Genomic DNA, 24,091 nt, shown 5'->3' with positions numbered 1-24,091 from the left:
CGTGTACTTTATACTTAGGGAATCTGGGCCTCAAGCTTTGAAAGCAGCAGCTCACACTATAATTTTGCCTTCTCTTTCTATATGGATAATACTATGCTTAGAGCTCTTTCATTCTAATTAGTGGCATATACTCTCTCTTGGTAGCTAAGACTGTGGAATGCAGCAAACCAATTTGCTCTGTCTAATTTGCTCAGTGATGATTAACTAGTTGTCTCCTCTGTCTAAATGAGGAGCGGCCCTGGCTTGGCTGGATTTCAGGGGGGTTATTATGTTCCATGTATCATGCTCTATCTCATCCTGTAAAATATTTTCAGGCTGTTAATTTAATTTTCAGATGTCCAAATTTGTTAATAATCCCGCTGACAGAAAAGCAATTATAAGGAGGCCAATGCTGTTTAAGCAAGCTTCTGATGTTTATCCTCTTGGCTTTATTTTGCTTCTCCTTTTTAATATTTTCTCGTATCAGTGTCTAGAGAAAACATTTTTCCACTTCTCTCTGGCTTGGCGGTCGGGAGGGAAGGACATGGAAGATTCATGACTCCCATTTCCTCGCAGATGACTAACAAAAGCATAACTAGGGAAGATTAAATGGGACAACTCTTGCTTTCGGGGGATGCAGCTGAAGTACTCAGCACTCCGTGCTTACAGGATCAATGTGTGTCTGATAGTTCCTAACGAAGCAAATTCCTAATAAGAAATCTTATTTTTGCCACTTTAAAAACCTGGTTATATGCAGGGAAGGAGCACGTGTTTCTAAAGTGATTTGCCTCTCTACCCAGAGCATGCCTGGCACAGCTCAGCTCACTGTGATGTCCAAGAGGCTGGGAAAACGAACCCCAGCTAAGCATGAGGTGAGAGTCTACTGAGTAAATGATCTCTAATTGTCTAATCCAGGTGAAATTATTCAGAGAAACCTGCATTTTAATTCTACTTAGCAAAAAGTAGAATGCCATAGCCCAGGTAAGAATACCATAATAGTTGACACTCTTAATTACCCTACAAAGCTGCTGGTTTACAACCCAGTGTGTGCCATTTCGGCTAATAAGTTAGCTGAAAACCGGTGCGAGACCTCGTCGGTACCAAGCTCTAGGTCTCTTTCAAGTAACACACATAGTTAAATGTAATTTCCAGCTAAGTCAAACTGTAAGACATTTTGATTAGCTTCTGTCCTTAATTACTAAGGTGAAGGAGGCAGAAGACACTGAATTTTCCAAGGGATGGAGGGACGTGGTGTATAAATTTACCTCATTTAGTTTCTGATATGTCACAGCAAGATCTAAGTATAGACAGACTGGATTTCTGCAAGTTACACACTAAAATGGTATTGTTTCATGCTGGAAAACCAATAAAGGTATGGTAATTCGGGGTTGGAGGAGAAATACTTGAAGTTCTTTTCAAACGGACAGTATTTTGAAACCTGTGTCAGCACTGACAGTGCAGTGTGCTACTCTCCCACCTCACCCCACCCAACCTTCCTTTTTGGACAAGTAGCCATATCCGTGACTATAGCCCTGATTTTCTATTTCCTTTTTAAAAAAAATTATCCCTTGGTGATACTGTGGCACATTTGAGAGGATCAGAGACAGAAGTGTACTAGCACGTGGCCCTAGAGAAGAGATAAATTGCATGATAAGAAAAATCTTTTCCTGTCTTTTGTCCTTCAAATACAATATTTCGGAACAGGAAAACTGATAATATTTTCCCTTGAGTTTCAATATCATAGGCATTAAGGATATATTTACAACCCAAAAGATATATAGCTAAGCTAGGCAGATCCTAATAGGGTCATTACTTTCAGATAAATGTATGTGTACAAGTATAATTGAAGTTGCATAATCTTAAAACTCAATGCTTTCTATGGTGAATATATATATATATGATCTACTAAATTAATCACATAGTTACAATTTCCCTAAAAATATACTCACACTTAAACCAAAATATTCAATTTACCACAATCTGAAGTTCATTTTGAAAAGAAAATGTACATAATTAAATTTTATACATAGTTAACAACCAAATAGGTGCTATGACATTTAAATTGTAATTTCCACAATGATTAGTGAAAATAAAATATAATCAGAATTGATTTGAAGTTAATAAGTAGTAACCAACAATAATAAAATCCCTAAATTGAAAAAGTAGAAAAAAAATACTTCATATAGAGGAGCTTTTAAACATGATTTTTTAAAGTAGAGTTTTTAACAAATGATTAGCAGATTCATTTCTCACCTAAATTTCTTGATATATGCATATACAAAATTAATTTTAACTGAAAAAACAGATGGAACATTTTTTGCCCTTAAATTCTTCACAACTTATTGAGACATATCTGGAGTCTGTACAAATGACAGTGAAAGATGGCCTTAGGGAATTCAGAAGATGGGTTCCATGGCTCAAAGGGGCAAATTTCAACAGTATGCAAACAAGGTTGATCAAGTTGATGCAACAGGAATGCAGAAGCCTAATAACAGGCGGAAGGTAATTTGTGGGCTGTGTTTGTTAGTGAGAGCCTTTGAATTAAAAAAATAATCAGTGAGAATGTCAGGTTTATGAAAAGACCCGAACCAATCAACAATTTACAGATTTTGCACTTCAAGCATTCATGCATGACTTTTGATCTTAATCAATTTATAATTAAAATCCAAATACAAAAGACACATTTACATTTTAAGATGAAATATATTTATCAAGGCTCCATTCTCTCCGGCTGCCCCCCACACCCCCCCAAATGTTGTTTGCCTTCATGCATGGGAAAATTTCCTTGCACAAAGTAGGGAGAAATACAATATTAAAACATAGTATAGGAGGATATACAAAGATATCCATAGTCTAATCTCTGGAATATGTGAATGTGCAACAGTATATGGCAAAATGGACACTGCAAATGTAACAAACAAAGGCTATAGATCTTACAATACAGTTATTATCCCGGATTTACCCCCGTGGGCCCAATCTAATCACATCAGCATGGAGAGCAGAGACATTTCTCCAACCAGCATCAGAGCGCTGCTGCTGAGGGAGAAGCCTAGGAGGTGTGAAGCAGGGGAGGGTCTAACATAAGGGAAACAGGAGAAGATACGGGGAAAGCTTTTAGGGTCAAAGACTGGTCCTGGCTGACAGAGGCAGGGAAACTGAGGCCTAGATTCTACAAGTGCAAAGGCCCTGGATTCTGGCAACCAGTCTCCGGGTAAGAGCCTGGCCCAGCTAATACTAACCCCATCCAGTGAGGATGTCAACAGAGCATCCTGCACAGAGGCCCACAGTGTCCAGATCCCTGACACACGGAACTGGGAGATAATAAACAGGTATTGTTTACAAGTTTTTGTAGTAATTTTTATGGAAGCATTAGAAAACCAATTCGTATAGGTAGTAAAGCAATATATAGACTTACTGATTTGTTTATGAAGTCTATGAAAAAAAAGGTTAGTGATAGGATAGTTTGATCATGAGGTATGTCAAACTTCATGTTGCAATAACATGCAGTCAAGAAATTTGATCTTCATTAGCACTCAAAAGCACAATGTCTTATAGGAAAGAAATCTTCAGTGTATATTTAAAAAAAACATTCTTTGTGGTAGAACTTTAGTGAACCTCATGAAGGATTTAAAAAGCAATTTATATAGTTGTCATTGTTACTTCACTTAAATGCTCTCATTGAATTTCAACAAAGAATGGTGAGTGAAAACATAATATTTGTATTTCTAAAGAATACAATGAGGTAAGATGGGTCAACAAGCATGGAATGACCTTTTGCCATGCATTTCAAGCTGTTAAATCTATTGACATTTGTTAGGTTTCCATTAAATAAATACAAAAAAGTGAAAATGAACAAATCTTTAGAACAGTCAAATGCAAATCTGACAGTAACAGAATAATAGTCCTTGCTGAATGCTTTTGTCGCTGCACAGTAGGGAATTCATTTTTAGCAACCCTTTGAAATCATAAATATGTGTATTATTAGCAGCTTAGTATTTTTAACACACAACTTTTAGCTTCCTTACTCTTCCCCACAGGTGTTTCATTTTTGCACTACAGAAAAAGCACATATAAAAACACATATCAATTTCTTTCAATAACAAACACGAGGCCATAGCACAGAGTTGAGTATCATGTACCATATCAATTCCATTTTGGGGGTATGTAGGAACATGTAAAAAAAATTCTAACATGTGATTTCACTGAACTTTAACTTCCTGACTGTAAACAAAGGGGTTAATAATATGATGAGCAATAAATATAAAATTTACCTAACAAAAAGAGGCACAAGAACTAAGGGCAATTGAGCCCACAGCAATTATAAGCAATCAATTTGTGATAGATGTCTATCAAATTATTTTTGGTAGGAAAGAAGCATGATTTGTAGCTAAAAAAACAACAACGCACACATAAAATCTCATTTGAAATACATAGTTGAGAAAAAAATCAGTATAAAATGAATGTCTTTTTTTAAAAAACTTAAGTTATGTTATTTGCATTGCTATCTAACATACCAATTAGGATAATTTTTATTCAAAATGTAAAATACACAATTATAATAAGATATATCACAGAATGAATTTCTAAATATACTGAAGCACAATAACTGAAAAGACAACTTAAATATGAGTAAAACTAAGATCTGAATTTTTTTAATGAAGCCAATACATTTTCAGTAAGATAGTAAAACATAACAGGAACTAGGAAAGTCATTGCTCTACTATTTGATTAAGAACAACCTTGCTCTTGAAAGTGATAGTTACACCATGGTCAGACAATACATCTTTCTGAGAGTAAAGTTTTCTCTGTTATGATCAGATGATTATTTAGAATCTCTGGGTAAAATGCTTTAAGGCCAAAGAGGCGAGGATTGTGGGGGAAGCTGTGTAGCTCTCAGCTGGTTCTAAACACACATTGAGCCCATTGCTAATCTCAGTTTAAGTACTGACTAGAATTCTAATTGATGAGGAGTTAATTTGTAAATCCTGGTGCATTTGTCTTTTCATAGGATTAGAATGTAATGGTAACTTTCAATGTAAATAAAATAAAGTAATATTTTGTAAAGCGTGGGCACACATTGTTGGCCTATAAGGAGATAGAAATGTAGATCAGATGCACACCTATCTCCGCAAACACTTTATTGTTGCTGCTTCTTTGTAGACTCCTTGAAATTTTTTTTTTCTGGTTCAAGTTACTTATCATATACTATCATGTTCAGTAGCAATGTCTTTTAAACAGAGTCTAGCATTAAGCTCAGTACCCTTCACTGTTACACTAACATGCTTTAGAGGTCTATTGTAAATAACATAGCAATGAACAGTGGAGTGCATATATTCATTTGAATTAATGTTTTGTGTTTCTTTGGATAAATACCCAGAAATAGAATCACCGAGTCAAAGGCAATTCTATTTTTAATTTTTAAAAAACTTCTACACTGCTTTCCATAGCGATTGTATCAATCTACGCCGCCCCCCGCCTCGCCCTCCTCCCAGAGCAGTGCACTAGTGTTCCCTTTTCTCCACATCCTCCCCAACACTTACCGTTTGTTGATTTATTGACAAGAGCCATTCTGACAGGTGTGAGGTGATATCTTATTAGGATTTTCATTTAATATAGATTTTTTTCTAGAAACATATTTTCTTTGCTGACAGCACTACACAATATAGCATTTAATTATTTTATAGCTGTTTATCTCCTCAGTTATCCTGATGCTCCTTGAAGGCAGGCCATTTAGAGAAGTATGGGAGGGTAGGACTGAAGAGCATGGCCCCAGCTCTGCACCTGCCTATTTGCAGATTGGGTGACCTTAAACAAGGAACGGGACATCCATGTACCTCAGTTTTCTCAGATTTAAAATTCAATGTAGCTATAATCAGACTGGATACTTCATGAATAAAACTATTCTAGAAATTTAATATATAAATACATGTTAAACACTTAAAACCATTCCTGACACTTGGTAGGAACTTAGAAAATATACAGGGTGGCCCCTAGAATGTATACACACACTGGTAATTTTAAGGGCAGTGTTTATTAAAACACATTTCATTTCCATTTTAACAGCTGACAACTCATCTCATTTTTATTCCTTTTCAGGTTTAACTGATTTGAAATAGTGAGTGAAGCCAGACTAAGCTTTAAACTAAAAAAAATTATCCTAAGTGCTACTAGCCTTTTTTAATGGGAATACATAAAAGATAAAGTTTGTGGTATAAAAATACCAACAGTTGATGGATTGACAAACACCAAACAAAATTACTCTTGATGTTTGTGATTTCATTGCTTCGCGATATCAACAGTGCCTGGACCAGAATGGTCATCTGTTTGAAAACAGGCATTGCAAAAGAAATTATTTATTTCAGTAGATTCTTTCAAATTTTGAAAATGAACTGTATGTTAATAAATATTGACTTTATAATAATTCAAAGTGTGTATGCATTTTTTGTGACACCAGTATTATGTATTATTATCTTAGACTTTGTCTGTAATAGACTTACTGGTGCCTTGGCCTTACTCCAGAATACTCTGATTCTGAAATCAAATTAAGGCATCAGTATTTTTCAAATGCTCTTCATATGAAGCTGACCTACACATGAGTTTCAGAACAGTCCTTATAAAAATTAAATAAGATACACACCTACACACACACACACACACACATTTGTTTATGACCCAAACCTTCCTTACATGTAATCAAAATAAGTTTTAATTGTGTATATTTTTTTTGACTTGGAAACATGTTTTTTCAATAAAGAGATAAGTGTGTTGTATTTTAACCATAAAATTATTTTAATACTAGTTGACAATTTTATAAATGTTAGGTTAGTCCAAATGTTTGTTATGAATATCTTTATTATTTTCATAGCTAAATTATTTATAATGAATATTCTTTACATTAATTTATATCAAACAAAATATAAATTATCTTGCACTTGATACACTGTAACTATATTTCCTTACAATATGTACATGAGTATAATCCTTCATTTAGGTTAATAAGCTTAATTCATGTACTATTACATATTAAATATCATAAAAACATGAATTATTCTTATATTATGTACTAATGTACATTAATATTTACACAAATAATGGTGTGGCTTAAGAACACTCATTAGTTCCTCTCCCTAAATATAAACATATGACATTAATTTGCTAAAACATATTTTAGCACCAAGAGAAAATGAAGTTCACTACAGTGGCCCAAAACTTAGAAGTCACTTTTTTTTTTTTTTTTCACAGCAGGTTAGGCATTCAGTTTAACTTTCTATGATCTTTAAAAATCAACACATAAAACTACGGAATCACTTCTATGCACTGAGAAAATCTTGAGTTACAATGAACAGGTATAGGTAACAAGAGTTACCAATTCTATATAATAATCCTATTTTCCGGCATATAAGACGACTTTTGAAATGAAAAAAAGTCAACCGAAAATCGGGGGCAAAAGACCAAAATTGCACAAAAATTACCTGCAGATCTTGACGGCAAAGTAAGTCTTTTCTTTGAAGTGGGGGGTAGTCTCATACAGCGAATATAGGCCTAAACCTGTTTTAACTGTAAAATTAGGGGTCGTTTTATATGCTGGAAAATACGGTAATAAAAAGGTAATATGCAAATGGACCCTAATAGTGGAATGACGGGTCGCTATGATGCACACTGACCATCAGGGGCAGACGCTCACTGCAGGAGCTGCCCCCTGGCGGTCAGTGCACTTCCACAGGGGGCGCTGTGCTCAGCCAGCACAGTGGAGGTGGCAGGAGCCTTTCTTGCCTTGTTTATAACTGGACTTCATTCCTCATAGAAACAATATCATGAATAGCACTTCGATTTTCAGGTTAGTCCACAGATATGTATCTGACATAGCATATTATTAAAATATCGTAGATTTGTAAGAAAAGGAATAAAAAACAGTTCTGTTTTAATACTAGTAACTAAGCCAAACAAACAAACAGACAAAAAAACCAAACCAAACAAAAAACACACAAAACAATTAATAAAATGTGTTTATTATATTGAATATAGATGTTTCAATACATTAACTAAGATCTTCCCAAATCCTCTACAATTCTCATGTCTATTAGCCAGATACATGGCTTGTCTCCTCCCCCTTCACTCCTCTTGCCATATGGAGTTTCGAGTTTATTTCTAAATGGTCTCCGACCATAGGTTAAAAACTATTTGAATAGTTTGAACTCATTAGTATCAAAATTTATCTTAATGATGTAGGGAAAATTACCAAAAATTGCTGACTTTAAAGGTATCATCCTAACCTAGAACGGTATCACTAGTTTGTGTTTTAATTGTTTGGGATTTTATGAAACTTCTCGCTAAAGAAATGCGATATACATAGCAATCAGTAGTCAAAAAAACTGAAGACTGATCATAAGGTATATATACAACTTTACACATTTCTATGAGGTATTTTAGCACTTTAATTTGAGAGAATAATTAACCTAGAACTAAAAAACAAATTTGCTTCCTAGAGGAAAATTTTAGATAATTGAGAGCTGTTATTTATTTAGTAAACCAGAAGTAAGTGTATACATAAAAGCTTGGAAACTGATAAATAATAGGGACATTATTTGTTACCAAAATTGAACATGACCTCTATCCACAGCCTTATTGTGAAAAAAAAAATGATTTGTGTATTTCTCAATGATATTTCTCATTTATATATGACAGTCTCAGAAATGTTACTGGCTATATTCACTAAAAATAAACTCCATATTAAATAAAGGTACGGAATTAGTAACTCTTCAGCTCTCTATTGTAACAAAAGCCGACACACACATGAGAAGCATCAAATGTTTCTTCAGTTCTGTGAATCAATTTGCCAGGTCTAATTTTGAGGAACTATTGCCACCATAGTTGAATTTTATTATAAAGTTCTGATAAAAGGCAAATCTAAACCTTTACTCTAAAATTGAAAAATATATTTCTTATCCCCCACACCATCTTATTTTTAGTTTTAGGTGAAGTATTTTGTTTTAGATCTCTTTGCCTAAAATTAGTAGACTAGCCACAAACTACAACCAAGGTTCAAAAGCAGCTTTAGTCCCCTGACAATGAAGCAATGCAGATGATGAGTACCTCCCATTACAGGTTCACATAATAATCTTATCTCGCTCAGTGCAATGGCAAGGCTTTCTAGGATGCTCGTGTCCTGGAATTTTCAGTTTAAGGCCTGGCAGAAAGTTGCATGAATGATTTATGAAAGGTAATTCTACTTCCTAGTTATTACAAATTTGATTCCTTATTAGCATAAAACAAAACAAAACAAACATACAAATGCAAGAAACAAATACAGCATTGAAGTATATCCCAATTGTCTATGTTGCAAATATTACCTTGCTGATGCTCACTCAACATTTGCAATTCACTGACTGACAAATGCTCTATTGCTGTGAAAAATTAGGACATTCTCTGTTTTGTCCAGTAATAAATTTTGTCCAATGGTATACTTCTTTATAAAATTGCATCATATTTCTGAATACATCTCTCATTTATGTCCTAGGTTGTCTTGGATGTCAAACAAAAACAATTCTGCAACATATTTTGTGCAATGTACACAGGCAAACTCCATATGGCTTGTATTTATTAAAGACAAGAGGCCTGTTGCACAGAATTTGTGCACAAGTAGGGTCCCTAGGCCTGGGTGGGGATCAGGGCTGATCTGTGGGGTGACTGGTGGGCAATCAGGGGACCCCCTTTCTGGCCTGGGGCCTGCAGGCTGGGGGCAGTTCCTGCTTTGGTCATCTGCTCCCTGGTGGTCAGTAGAGATAATAGTAACTGGCAATTCCATGGGTCTTTCAGCAGTTCAGTTGATTTACATATTAGCCTTTTGTTATATAGGATATATTTTGAATGAAAGACTTTTATATTATTTTAAAATAAAAACTTTTGAATTTAACAAAGTTCTAGTGCTACAGTTTTGTTTTTAAGTCAAAGCCAAGAAATAATGATTAGTAAGCATCTAACCACACGCTAAATAAAGTATTGAAGCTGCACAATAAATTACTACTTAATCACTAAATAACAGTTATTATGATGTGCCACTGAATCAAGTGTCACTCCTGAAGACTGAGTTAAGTGAAGTGCACAATGCTCAGTCCTCAACAGCCCTGCTCAGCTCCTACAGACTCACACCTATGGCTTCTTTACAGAGACAATACATCTCATTTTTGCTCTTTCCCTTCTCCTGCTGCCTTCTATTTTTCCCAGTATAACCGTCTTTTCCAAAGAGCCCTACCTTCTCATGATGTACTCAAATTACGACCGCTTCAGGCTGGTTATTTTTACCTCCAGAGACGTTTCAGGCTTAATGTGTTCTAGGAACCCCATACCCATTGGTCCAGGCAGATCCTCTCCTCCAAATAAATACTTTTTTTCCTATCAGACTTCCTTGCTGTCTACCTATTGAATCGTAATAATTGGGAATACCAGGATACTGATTATGACCTGGTTCAGTCATCAATTCAAATGGCATCTACTAAATAACAGACAGGCAATAATTTTCTGGTGTCAAATTACCAGATTATGTTAGCTATGAATATAATGAACCATTTGGAAAATTATACATTCATCCTTAAATAAAACATACAAAAGGACACTTGGCCACTTGGAACACACACACACACACACACACACACACACGTGTGCACGCTGAAAATGCAACTCGGTTATATCCCAGAGTTAGAAGGAAAAGTATTTTCAAATCAGTCTAAGTTAAATTTGATTTTCCATGCTTGAATTCAACCATTACAGTGACTACCTACAGATTAGGTATTGTTTGTATATGTCTAAGAGTAATTATAATAAACAGAAAGAAAATGTGTTGCTAATGATGTTCCTCCCCCAACTCTACAAGCTTTAAAGGCATACAGAAAAGAGTCATTCTCAGCTGTTATTAGACACTAGTGGTTTGGTGCACAAAATTTGTGCATGAGGGGATGGGTTCCTTTAGCCCAGCCCACACCCTCTACAGTCAGGAACCCTTTGGGAGATGTCCAGCTGCTGGTTTGGGTCCAATCCTCTGCACTTGGGCATCCCTCTCTGCCAGCCTGATCTCCCCCCTCCCACAAAAGCCCTCTCCTGCTAGCCTGATCTCACGCCCAACTGCCCTGCCCTACCAGACTGATCTCACCTCTAACTGCTCTTTCCTGCTGGCCTGATCAATCCTAACTGCCTCTGCTTGCCTGATTGCCCCTAACTGACCTCCTTTGCTGTCCCAATCTCACCCCCAACTGCCCTCCCCAGCTAGCCTGATCTCCCCTAACTGCCTTTGCCTCAGCCCCTACCACCATGGCTTTGTCTGGAAGGAAGTCAGATGTCCAGAAGATGGCTGGTCAACCTGGTCTAATTAGCATATTACCCTTTTAGTAGTATAGATAGATTATATAGGATATGATTGCTTAAAAAGGGAGCAGGGGAGCCTTTTTCAGCAGGAGGAGATGCTCTTGGTAGACAAAAATACATAATCTCTATATCGGGTCTGATAGCCAGCCATATGCACCATACTGCCAAACTGGTCATTAAAAAATTGAACCGCTTTCTTATACCTTACACCAAACAGCTGTTGCCCTTCCTTAGCCCCCCACCTTAGGTTCTGCCTTCACAGTTTACCCAGATTACTTTCTGATTGGTAGGTTTCTATGCCAGTCAGCATCTATGGGTATATCTCTGAGATCAGAGAGGAAGGGCTGATCTGGAACTGATCAGAGAAGTGGGGCTGATCAGTAGCTGCTGGTGAGTGGGCTGAACTGCTGATCTATCCGAGAGAGGCCCAGAGAGAGAGAGAGAGACAAGAGCTGATCAGCAGAGCTGTCATGGAGGCTGTGGATCAGACCTTGCTTCTCTCTCTGGGCCTTGTCAGGAGTTGCGCCCCCTTCTCTCTCTCTCTCTCTTTCTCTCTCTCTCTCCCTTTCTCTCTTTCTCTCTATCTCTCAGGTCAGCAATTCAGCCCACTCGCCAGTCCCTGCCCATCCGAGTCTGCTGCACATGCAGCCTTGCTTTTGATTGTCCCTTCAGTCATTTTGGACGTTATGGACCCTGGCTCTTTATATCCTATATAATAAGATGTAATATGCAAATGGTCGTTATGCCATGAAGCATGATGACCAACTGAGTAATGTCTGGGTCACGGATCAACAGGAGGGTGGGGCAGTGAGCTACAAGCAGGCGGCGGAGAGCTATAGGAAGGGACAGGCAGCAAGCTATGAGGGGAGGCAAGGGAGAAATGGGCAGGGGGAGTTACAGGCGGGCGGGGCAATGGGCAGAGAGCTACTGGAGAGCAGCAGCAAGCTACTGACAAGCTACTGGTGTACGTATCAGTGCACAAAGCTACTACTATATAGATAAGCTAAAATCATAGAACTGGTTACCTTGTGATGTGTGAATTTCACTTTTCATTATTTCATTGTGTGCCTCAGTTTTCTCATCTCTTAAATGGAGATACTATTATCAAGTTTTAAGGGACTGATGAAAGCACTCAATGAGAAAAAATGGGGGGGGGCTAAGTATAAAATAAAGGTAACTGTCATAATATTAGCACAGCATACAGGTCTGTCATGGCTGGCTCCTGTTTTCTTTTCCAGCACCATCACCTATAATTTCCTTCTTATTTCTACATGCAAGGATTGTACATTCCATTTCATGACTTCATGGTATGGCTGCCCAGTTTCTTCTGTATGGAAATCCTTACACCCTAGTCTGTTGGCAAACTTCTGCTCACAACTTCAAGAAAACCAAAGACTCTGCTTCTCCATACTTGGTATATACTTCAATTTAACTACCTATTTACACCACTCCTGCTCTACTAAAATACAAGCTTCCCTGGAGTAAAAACTACATTTGTTCATGGTTACATTCCCAGACACTGCACAGTACCAAACACAAAGCAGGCACTTCACACTTGTTTTGTGGAGCAAACTGAAAGTGGTGTGTGTTTGTTTGTTTGTTTGTTTGTTTTTTAATATCTGGGTAAGCAATGCATCACGTTAAAGAAGCTTTAAAACAAATTTTACATGTGAATATAATAATATTCACTTCTCTATTTTGAATGCTGCCCAATATTGTTAATATTTCTTTAGTATCTTAAATATCAATGTCCAGCTGATGATAGTCATTAGATTGACAATAGCGGATATAGATAATAGTTATTGGAAAGCTAATTTCTTTAAAAGATAGGCAAAATTGCAATAGTCTACTTGTATTTGAAAGGTTATTCTTTGTTATTAAATTACTAAATGACAAAGCTGACTCTGATAAAAGGTTATGGGATACCAGGGTACTAAGCTATAAATACCTATTGCTTTAGATCAATATTCACAAAATTCCCCATTGTGTTTAAAAGCCCAGCACACTACAGTAGGCATAAATAAATAATCTATTTTATACTAATAATAACCTTCAGAGAAGCAACTCAATTTCCATAGGCAAACTTTCGTTTTGCAGTATAAAAACAACAGGTTGCTTACAACTTCTGTAAACACTAGGTAGATAGGCAAACAACCCATTAAACCACAGGAGAGAGAATCAGCAACTAGTAAAGAGATATTCAGGTTACATCTATGTCCCTGTCAATGCTCCATTCCTAATCTGTGGTCTAATTTTATAGGACATATAACCTTTTTTATAGTGCTGATCTGTGCAAGTAAAGAGAGTGATGTTATCCTGTTAATTTGGCATATATTTGTAAATCATATAGGTGAAATAAATAATACTGGATTTTGCAAAATTCAAAAGGAGTAAATTCCTTTTCCCCCCTAATAAGTTAAAGATTTAAAAAAAATATTGATAAAATCAGGTACATTTAAGAATTAAATTATTTAAAAAAATCTGTGTGAAAAAGGCTATGCAAAGCCATACTTTTTTTTGATGCATCTTATTTTTTGTTATTCATAATTTAGTTTGTAAAATCTTCTGTTACTTAAACTTATTTTCACTTGTGTTTATAAGTTTTGTTTAAAATGATAAAAATGCTGGTAATAATTTTTTTAAAAAACATTATTTGAACACAGATATTTTAGTATTAGATTATTAATACGTCCTGATTTTTTTTTTAATCTAAGTGTCCATAATATAAAATAAGCTTCAGGAAGAAATGTAAAACTAAATGAGCCATGTAGGAAAATTAGATATGCAGGTTTATCTGTCATGTGTTTACAGTTAGAGCTCGCTCCCACGATCATCTTCATGAAACCCCTCGTTTCTTTCTTTGACATATGAGAGAAAGCAACTGTCTTTCTTCTGTGTCTTTTAGATCAATCTGTTGACACCGGTATCAAACAACTTTGAACCGATGTCGAGTTGTGTAACAAGTGACAAGATCAACTCCCAAGGCAGCCAAAAAGCTTGCTTCCTGAATGCCTTTTGACAGGTCAGACACCAACCTGATACTTCAATATGCAGCAGCAATAAGCAAGCATCACACATAGTAAACAAAAGCTCCCATTACCTTGGGAGGCATGTTATATTCTCTGCAAAACACGTTCTGTATTAATTATTATTCCTCTGTCTTTGTTGCGATTCAGCTCAGACATCACATGTTGTTAGTAGCAAAATGTTTGCCACTTACTTATGGATGAAAGCTCTGGCCCATAGATGCTGCTGTTTGTAAGCAACTTCCAAAGACAACAAGACATCATTTTCCCAGGTGGGCCACTCATTTACTTTCTTTCTTTCTTTTTTTCCCTCCCACTATTCATCTCTGATGACAAGTGTCAATTATGGACAGGAGATTTATGGGACAGGAAGGATAAAGCCCAATTTACAAATCATTTCCTGAGCAAGCAGACAGGTGCAATGACAGAGCCGGCTTGCTGTAATTGAATTTCTTGCTGCTATCTACTCACTCACAAGAAGATGTCAACCTCAAGGATATTAGCTGTGCAAAAAGTCTTAATACACTATGATTTTGAATGTGGGGATGACAATGTAGCCGGGGTTTTAAGTCTGGACTCTGAATGGAATATACTAAAGTAATTTCTTTCACGTAAAAATAAGGATTTTCCTGATCCCTTAAATGGAGAGTTCATCAGGGACAAGGTGCCAAGGTCGGCTGACTTTAAATCCAGTGGCAATAATGGTTACGGCAATAAACTCCATCAGATGAAAGTTGATTTATATATAACTACCAGTATACTAAAACTGAAGAATATTTGTTGGATAAATTCACATTTTTAATGTGTTACTAGTTTGAACCTTGTTATTAATAGGAATGTTTTCAATCATATGACTATGGTGCTGAAAACTTGTAGTTAATGTTGCCTTGTTTTAAAGACTATACAAATATATATATCATCATAGAATTCTATGATTATATTAATTGCAGTTTACCAGCTCTCAAAAGCTTATGTACCTCATTTAATTATTAATTTCACAACCTTAGTTTACACCTAACTTTTTCAATGCATCTGTTAGTAGATAGAGTCCTCACATACCGTGTGATATTAAGTCAGTTTCTGGAGGTCTGTAGAAAGCATAATTCAGTCAATACTGTTGCTTTGCTTGTACACATTTTATTAAAACTAGACTGGCTCATTTCATGACCATCTTCTCAAAGTTTAACATTTAAATGTTTCAAATTAACTTCTTTTTTCCTGAAAAAATCTTTCAAATCCTATAAAATGTGATAATTTTTTTTAATTGGGTGGGGGACACTTTGGACAAAATCTGGCTAAGAAATTTCTCTAAAATCTTAAATATTCAACACACATTGTCCAACAGCCATTATTTCCTAGTAGATATTTAAGTTAGTTTTCATTTTTATTTTAATGAACTGATTGCAGAAGATATATTAAATCATTTATATATGTGTGTCTAGAATTGCATTGGTAAGAGAATTTTTAGTTTGGTAAATAATCAGTTTTATAAATGTCTAGTGCAATTTTCCATTTTCTGTGTTCTAAACAACACTTGATATATTGTATTTTTAATTAACATTTTATTATGTGTCAAATTGTCTTTTGTTGCTATTTATTTTTATACTTCCCTAATTTTGCTGACTTGCTGATCATTCCTATTTCATCAATTTCATATATTTTGTAAGATGTTTTTCTTTTTTAGTATTTTGTAATTTTTTTAATAAAAAAAATAAATACTGGGCACTATTACTTTGTAAAATAAACATATCATTTCCTCCCACTGTGAGGTTTCTATTTTCACTTTTATAGTCAATTTTATCAATTTTCTCTTTAAGACTGGGTTTCCTGAAAATTTCTACTCTAATCAGAGGTCATTAAGAGAGCCCTCTCTATTTTCTTCAAAATTGTTTAAGTTATATTTTTCTCTTCACAATTGTCTTTACTCTATTAAATTGATTGTGTGCTGTACAATAAATGGTGTTATAGTACTTTTTATTTATTGAATTATATCACCTCAGTTATATATCATATTTCTATATATATGTTTGAAGATATTTGTTCTGTTTTCTTGGACTACTTATCTGTTTTTCCTGAGAGCACATTTTTAATTCCATAGCTTTATAATGCATCTCTGCACATTTTTCTTCAAAACTGTTTTAGCTATCCCCATCCATTTTCCTTTTTTCATGTAATTCAGAAATTTGATTAACTGATTAAGTTTTACACACATTGGAAATTTGATTTGAGAAGCTTGATATATATATATCATACTATAGTACAGTACATACATAGGATATATACTATATATAGTACATATATAGTATATATATAGTGAAGCAATTAATATTGTCAACTTTTCAATATTTTTAGGTCTTTGTATCATCTGAAAATGTTTTGTGTTTTTTTTAATATAAAATCTTGCAAAACATGTGGTCCCTTGTAAATATCTATCTATTTGCTTTTACAATAGCCAATTGCATCTTAAAAATCATGCTTTCAAATTGGCCAGTCTTATTTTCCAACAACTGAATGCTGCACACGGAGGAAAATACCCTTTATAATTAATTGTCAAACAGTCCTTGGAGAAGGAATTTTAACCACGTTATATATAGGAAACAGGTTAAAACAAGTTACCTTTCCTTACGTGACTAAATCTATAACACTAAATAAACTAGGTTTAATCAATTTTCTTGCTGTGGAAAGTGAGCCTAATCATTTGCAGGTTATTACATATGAATCTTAAGAAAAAGTTTTTTAACCAAAGTTCACTTTGTCCAATATGGCCATAAAGACCTCAAGCCACATTTTCTGCTCTTCTCTAGTCAAAAGTCTCCTCTCTTTTGATGCCCATTTAGTCCTGTGTTAATAACTAGCTTAGGTCCACTATTCCAGAGGTGACTGCAATCCTGTGTAGCCATGCCAAACCAAAAAAGGGTTTTGAGAAATGGGAGGTTCTTATAAGTGCAAGTTGCCCCTAGTTATTAAAATAAAAGCTTTCCCATATACAATCTTGTCAGCAGTAGCACTTAGTGACCTGAAGGGCAGCTATTTACTAAAAACAAGAACTCAGTAATTGAAGTCCCTGTAAACCGTATCTCCAAGCCTGCATGAAAATATAGCACAAAGGCTTGAGCTCAATGCTTTTTAAGCTACTAGGGTTTTTAAACTGCAGAATGCTTTTTAAGCTACTTCAGCATATGTCTTTGTCAAAAATACCCGATTGGGCCTTATCTCCACTAGGGTACGTTAGATGTAATTCCCAATTGACTTGGGTTGGAATTGCCTTAGTTTGGGAGGGAACTAAATTAGCCTTCAACTAAACAGGCTTTAGCTTTAGGTACGTGTCATTTCACAGATTCTCTTTCCAGAAGGTGTTCGGTAGATCGGGAGGATGCTTTTCAACAAGAAGCCCCTTTGTTTTTGTCCTATTGGGATCTTTATGTTGACTTCATCCGGATAAAACTCTCAGGTGAAGAAAAGCTCTGACTTCAGGGTATGTTGAACAGGGATACAAATTAAGATTGATTGAGTATAGCTTTTTTTTTTAATGCTTTATAAAACTTTCTTGATTACAAAGTAAGGCTTAGACCTCTCCCAGGCTTCATCACTATTTGTAATACAGGCAGAGAATGTTAGAATCAGAATGGTTTTGTTTTTTTTAAGTATATTTTACTGATTTTTCACAGAGAGGAAGAGAGAGGGATAGAGAGTCAGAAATGTCTATGAGGGAGCATCATCGACCAGCTGCCTCCTGCACGACCCCCACTGGGGATGTGCCCTCAACCAAGGTACATGCCCTTGACCAGAATCGAATCAGGGACCTCTCAGTCCGCAGACCAAAGCTCTATCCACTGAGCCAAACCAGTTCCGGCCAGAATGGTGTTTGGTGCACTAGAATTTAATTTCCATAGGACAGTGATTTTGACTCCCTCACTGCCACATATCCAGCCAACACCTACACTAGTAGGCTCACAGTGTGTGCAGAGTCAACACATTAGAATATATTTTTCAATTAGATACCTTGAATTTCGTAGCTGAGGACACAGAGACTCCAAAAAGTGAAGCAACTTGTCAAAGGCGAATGGTAACTTAGTAGGAGAGTGGATCAGAACTCAGCTTTTCTGAGATTATGGGCAGTGGTTTCCCAGCATGTCAAATGGCTACTAACTGAGCAGCCATAGACACCACTTTTATAATCCACAGATTAGAACTACAAAGGACAGAAACCAAGAACAGTGTCAGTTACAGGTGCTTTGTATAACAGATCTGGCCTATTGGGCATGGAGTGAGGCACTTTCAAGAAATTATCAGTGGAGTGAATTGGCTGAGAAAGAGCACATAATCAATTATTCATAACGCAGTATTTTATAATCTTTAAAATACAGCACATATTTATAAATTTTATGAAATGGAAAGCCAGATTTCTTACTATAGACTCTGTCTTGCAGCTCTGAAACTCAAACAGCTATTTTATTTTCCTTCAAACATAAAACTAATTTAAGAATAATCACTGAGGAATAAACCTAAGAAATCAACAGGGCTTGTATAAAAAATAATAATTCTTTACTCAGCTACAGTTACATAGGTAATTAAATAAAGGAATAGAATATGTTCTAAGAAAACTCCATGTTAGACAGATATCTATTTGATTCATATTAATCCATAAATTCAATAAAAATCGCCATTCAATGTGAATTCCAAAAAAATTATTTTTTGAAAAAGCTCAACACAAAGAGACCAAAATTTATAGTTGGAAAAGAAAATACATTAGAAGAACCAATAAAAAAATAACTATAACTAGGGCACAAATTATAAAATATAAAATTCTAAATCTATAATAAGTAAAACAATGTCATATTAAACAACCAAACAAACAATAATTAAAAAAATAACTTAGAAAGTTCACAAACAGATCCCAGCCTCTATATAGCCCTGGCATAAAATTTTAGCATTTTAAATAGTGTGAGAAGAATGAATTTTACAATAAGTAGTATCAAAGCAACTGAAAAGATTACTGGGGGGAGGGAATTAAAAAGATACCTTCACACAGTATACAAAATAAATTCTTGAAAACTTAAAATTTTAACATTAAAGCTAAGCCATTTCAAAGAAAAACGTATGTATAAGTATTTTTATTTTTTAAAATACATTTTATAGATTACTTACAGAGAGGAAACAGTGGAATAGAGATTTAGAAACATCGATGAGAGAGAAACATCCATCAGCCGCCTCCTGCACACTCCCTACCGGGGATGTGCCTGCACCCAAGGTACATGCCCTTGACCGGAATGAAACCTGGGACCCTTCAGTCTGGAGGCCAACACTCTATCCACTGAGCCAAACCAGTTAGGGCTGAATAAGTATTTTTATAACTTTGTTATGAATAAAATTGTAGACCATTAAGCAAAAGATAGACTCTAAAAATGTATATGTCAACAGTAACAACTGTAAAGTTAAAAGACAACAAACTGGATATATACAGAAAATAACATGAATAAATAAAATATATACTGCACTAATTGCGAGACATGTTAACAAGAAAAAAATAAGCAGATATATGGGAAATACTGTTGGTGGTTGAAATTTAATATATAGCATTCAGATTACTTTAAGAATTAAAATGTTACCATCTAATCCTTTTAAGAAGAAAAAAAAAGGGGGGAATAATGGAGACAAAAGCATATGGATCAGCATAGTATCTACCTGCATTTTTAAATTAAATAGGTTTTTACTAGAGATTTTTAATTTCGTAATTTTTATCTGTAGAAAGGTGATTTATGACCCTGGAAAAATGGAAGGTGAAATTGTATTTTTAAAGTATGCAAAAGTAACACAAAGGAACACTCCCTTTATACTATGAATGTGCAGAGGAACTCCACCTATCTTCCATAAGCCACTTTTACCCCTGATTTTTTTTTTTTTTTGGTTGAATTGCCAGCATATTCAGCTTCTCACATGCTATAAAACATATATGTTTGAGGAACGAACAAAAGAAAGATGGTTTCGTGTCTTATGTTGAAGACATATCCCACTGCACTCAAGCGAAGAGAACGCTGGAACATTTTCTGACTAAATCATAGGAACCATTAAGGAAAAGGGTAAACAACTAATAGGCATTCTAGGATGGAGGGGCCCTTACACATAATCCTCAGTTTTGGACACTTGTTGAAACCACATATTGTGAAAGACAACATAGAGTCACCGAGGGTTTGTGGTTTATTCTTTGTCCTAGTTTGAAGACAGAAAAGCCATCTCTACTGGACTACGAGGTACACAATGACTGTACAAAAGCTTCCTGAGCTGCCAATGCCAGTGGCAATGCTCACTGCAATCCACTCTGATTCAACCAAACCCACGGAATGCACTGTACCACCAACTGTGTTAAAGATGCTCTGGATGATATAGAAGTGACAGGTTGTACCTTATGTCCTTGACCTAAGGCTTATAGAATTAGGTTAAGTAAGGTATAAGTAGAGAACATAAGACATCTGCCTTAAAGAATGACATGGATCCTTTCAGTGGAGGATGCTGGAAAACTGTGGGACATATTATGTCATTCCCCAGCTGAAACTCTCCAGTGGCTTCCTAACTGCGATCATAAAAATGCCAAGTCCTCAGCATAGCTACTGACTTCACTGTCTACTAAAACTCTCCTTTGCTTTTTAGCGAAAGGACAGTCTTCTAGCTGTTATCAGAACTCATCAGGCATGCTCCAGCCTCACATATGGTGCCCCATCTGTCTGGAACATCCTTTCCTTTGATATGTGCATGGTTTGTTCTCTTTCCTTCTCCTGGTTACTATTGCCCCCCTCTTACTATTAAAATTGTCAATCAGCCCCCACCTCATCACCCCATTTCTGCTCCCTATTCCTGTGTCTTAGCTTCTAAAGACCTTATAGTTTGTCATTGACTACTATTGTGTTGGTTATCTCCACACAATCCTATATCTCTAGAATTTATATGAAAAATAAATATTTTTAAAATAAATTACAGCACCATGAGGGCTGAAATTTTGTTCCCTCCTCCAAATATTTGTATAGCTTCCCCATCATTACTTCCTGATATAAAATTCATATGCATAGAATCAATGAACAACTTAAAGAGTTCTTGGACAAAAAGCATGAGCTGGATTTAATGATGTGAGAAGATTTGATTAAGCAGGGAAAACAGTGTATGGTATAAAGGAAAGTGAAAGGTGATGATAGTGAAAAGGAAAAATATGCAAGTAAGGTCCAAGGAATGATATGAAAAGCTAAAGCAATTCTGCTATACAGAATATTGTGGATTAAAATCTCCTAATAATTCCATGGTGCCCTATGGTGGTTACAAATCATGTTTTGTATGGAATTTTTCCTCCTACAATCTATATTTGACCATTAAAAGTCACATGGGCAATTCCAACCTAAAATGCCCATAGAAGAGAGAAATACTTCTCTGATTAAAAACCACACACACTTACACACACACACACACACACACACAACATATAATTAAGCAATTTAGTGACATATAACTAGTTATTGTGAAAGTGGATTGCTTTCTAATTCTTCATAAATTTTAATGCTAATTTAGACTTATTAGACATATTTAGGTTACTGTAAAAAATAATACATATTGTCACTGCCAAGCAAATGAAAATCACAAGTCATTAATTTATTCTTTTACTGATGGGTGGGCATAGATACTGGCAACTATGCAAAAAAAGTTTTTAATGTTGTTAATACCTCCATTAGTGCCATTTTTGCAAACTTATAGGCATACTTTAGAAATGTTTCTTCCCAAATATCCTATATGTTCACACAGAGATAATAGCATTTAATATAGTCACATTACTATCATCAAAGGATATTCAGTTAATACCTAATCTTTTTGTTTTAAGATAAATCAATCTGTATAAGGAGTGTCATAATAAAACACCAGAATAAAATCTATTTTGGTCCCAAAAGTGGAAATTCCAGTTAGTATTTTTTACATAGAAGAAAAACTAGTGTGGAAATTAGTACTTATACTCAATTCATACTATTTAAATAAGTCCAAATATGTCTCTAACTTTAAAATAACTTTTTAAAAGTATGATTTTACTGAAGAATTGTGGAAGAAGCCTACATTCTTCTCCATCCTCATAAATCCTCTCTTTCAGCCCAGCTGAATGATTATTTTGCTGATGTGGCAGAAATTATATTGAGAACTTTACATTTTACCTCATTTAATGGGGTAAAGGAACCATAATGTTAGATTCTGTGGAAATAAAAACATAAAGAATGCGTTCAGAGAGTTTGCTAAATATCAGGTTTCTACAAAGTACCTCAAATTTTAAGAATATACTCTCAAATACCCAAATGGATTTAATTAAATAATAAATTTCTGCTGATACAACCAACCCCCTAAATATGTGCATGGCCCAGCACAATGGGCTTAAAAATTATAAAACCAGAGAAATTAGAGTAAACAAAACCCAAAAGCTGGGTAGTATTTCATATAACCTGTTATATTGAACTGAATATAGTCTTTTTTTTTTTTTAATGTGAAACTAATTCCAATGTTTAACAGAACTCAGTGTAGATAAATTGCTTTTCCTTTCCCTGATTCCTAAGCTATATTCCATGTGGAGTTCAAATCAATTTATGTATTATGAAATATGTAAATAATATAGAATTTCCATAAATAATCTAACTAAATTTTCTGTAGCTTAAGACCATCCGCCCTCAGTTTCTTTCCAACTACACCGAAAGTGAACTACATTCTGTAACCCACAGTGGGCACACTAGGTTTTGCTTCATCAGGTGAGAGAAATTAACTCCCTCTTGAAGGAGGGAAAATTCTATCAGTGAAGATAAACCACATACTTTAATTCTTTTAGTACCAATTACTATTTATTTTAACAGAAATTAACGTAGTAGATAGACAAATACTTAATGTGACCATCACTGTATTAACCAAATGTTAGCGTCTATGCATTTTTTGTGTGAGAAAACCAATCAGTTTAACAATATGAACTACAAAAAGAAAAATAAGTCACCAGAATGATAAACACAAAATTCTAGTTGAGAAGACACTGTCTACACTTATATAGCAGAAGTAAAGATAATAAACTTTAAAGTTTATTCAGATCATTAACTGAGCTATTCAGACTCTGAGAACAAATTCTGAATGTCTTTTATTTTTTTATTTTTTTAAAATCTTTCTGTGGACTAACATCCATAACAACTTAGCAAATGATATTTTGAAAGATTATTATTTAACTTCATCCTTTTTTCTCTCTCCCTAAAATAGAAAGTTTCCAAGGAGCTGAATTTATACAATGAAGACTAAAATTATTATTTTTACATTTCACACTATATGCCATTTTTGAGTCAAGTTTATTTATGATCCCCTTATGTTAAGTAATGCAAATTTATTTTCATAGCATTCAGATCATGCAGTTAGTACACAGGGGGGAATAAAAAGAGTAAGTGTGGTAAATATATAAGCACTTATGCTACATGTCAACGTAGACCCATCATTATGACTCTGTTCTTTATGTCCTAATGACTGTGTGACCCCATCCTATCTTCATTCTGGGGAAAGCCTGCAACCATTCCTTGAGTTAGAATGAAACCAGGAAGATTTGCTAATAACAAAAGTACCTTTTTTAGTTACTTGGACATAGTAAAGGTAATAAATAGTTTCTACCCAGTTCTCAAATGTCAATATTTCTTTACAGTGAATATGGATGCGGACATTTTTGTTCAGATGTCAGCACTATC

The 24,091-nt window shown here is 35.1% G+C and overlaps 1 protein-coding gene across 5 annotated transcripts in view; it reads right to left on the bottom strand.

The window, feature by feature from the left end:
* Positions 1-24,091, bottom strand: part of EPHA7 (EPH receptor A7) — a 162,599-nt gene that overhangs the window by 33,794 nt on the left and 104,714 nt on the right. The window lies entirely within an intron of this gene.

Source organism: Pipistrellus kuhlii, unplaced genomic scaffold (assembly GCF_014108245.1).
Source record: "Pipistrellus kuhlii isolate mPipKuh1 unplaced genomic scaffold, mPipKuh1.p scaffold_m20_p_5, whole genome shotgun sequence".
Classification (NCBI taxonomy): domain Eukaryota; kingdom Metazoa; phylum Chordata; class Mammalia; order Chiroptera; family Vespertilionidae; genus Pipistrellus; species Pipistrellus kuhlii.
Note: the sequence above shows the minus strand (reverse complement) of the source record. Positions and strands in the feature narration are given on the sequence as shown.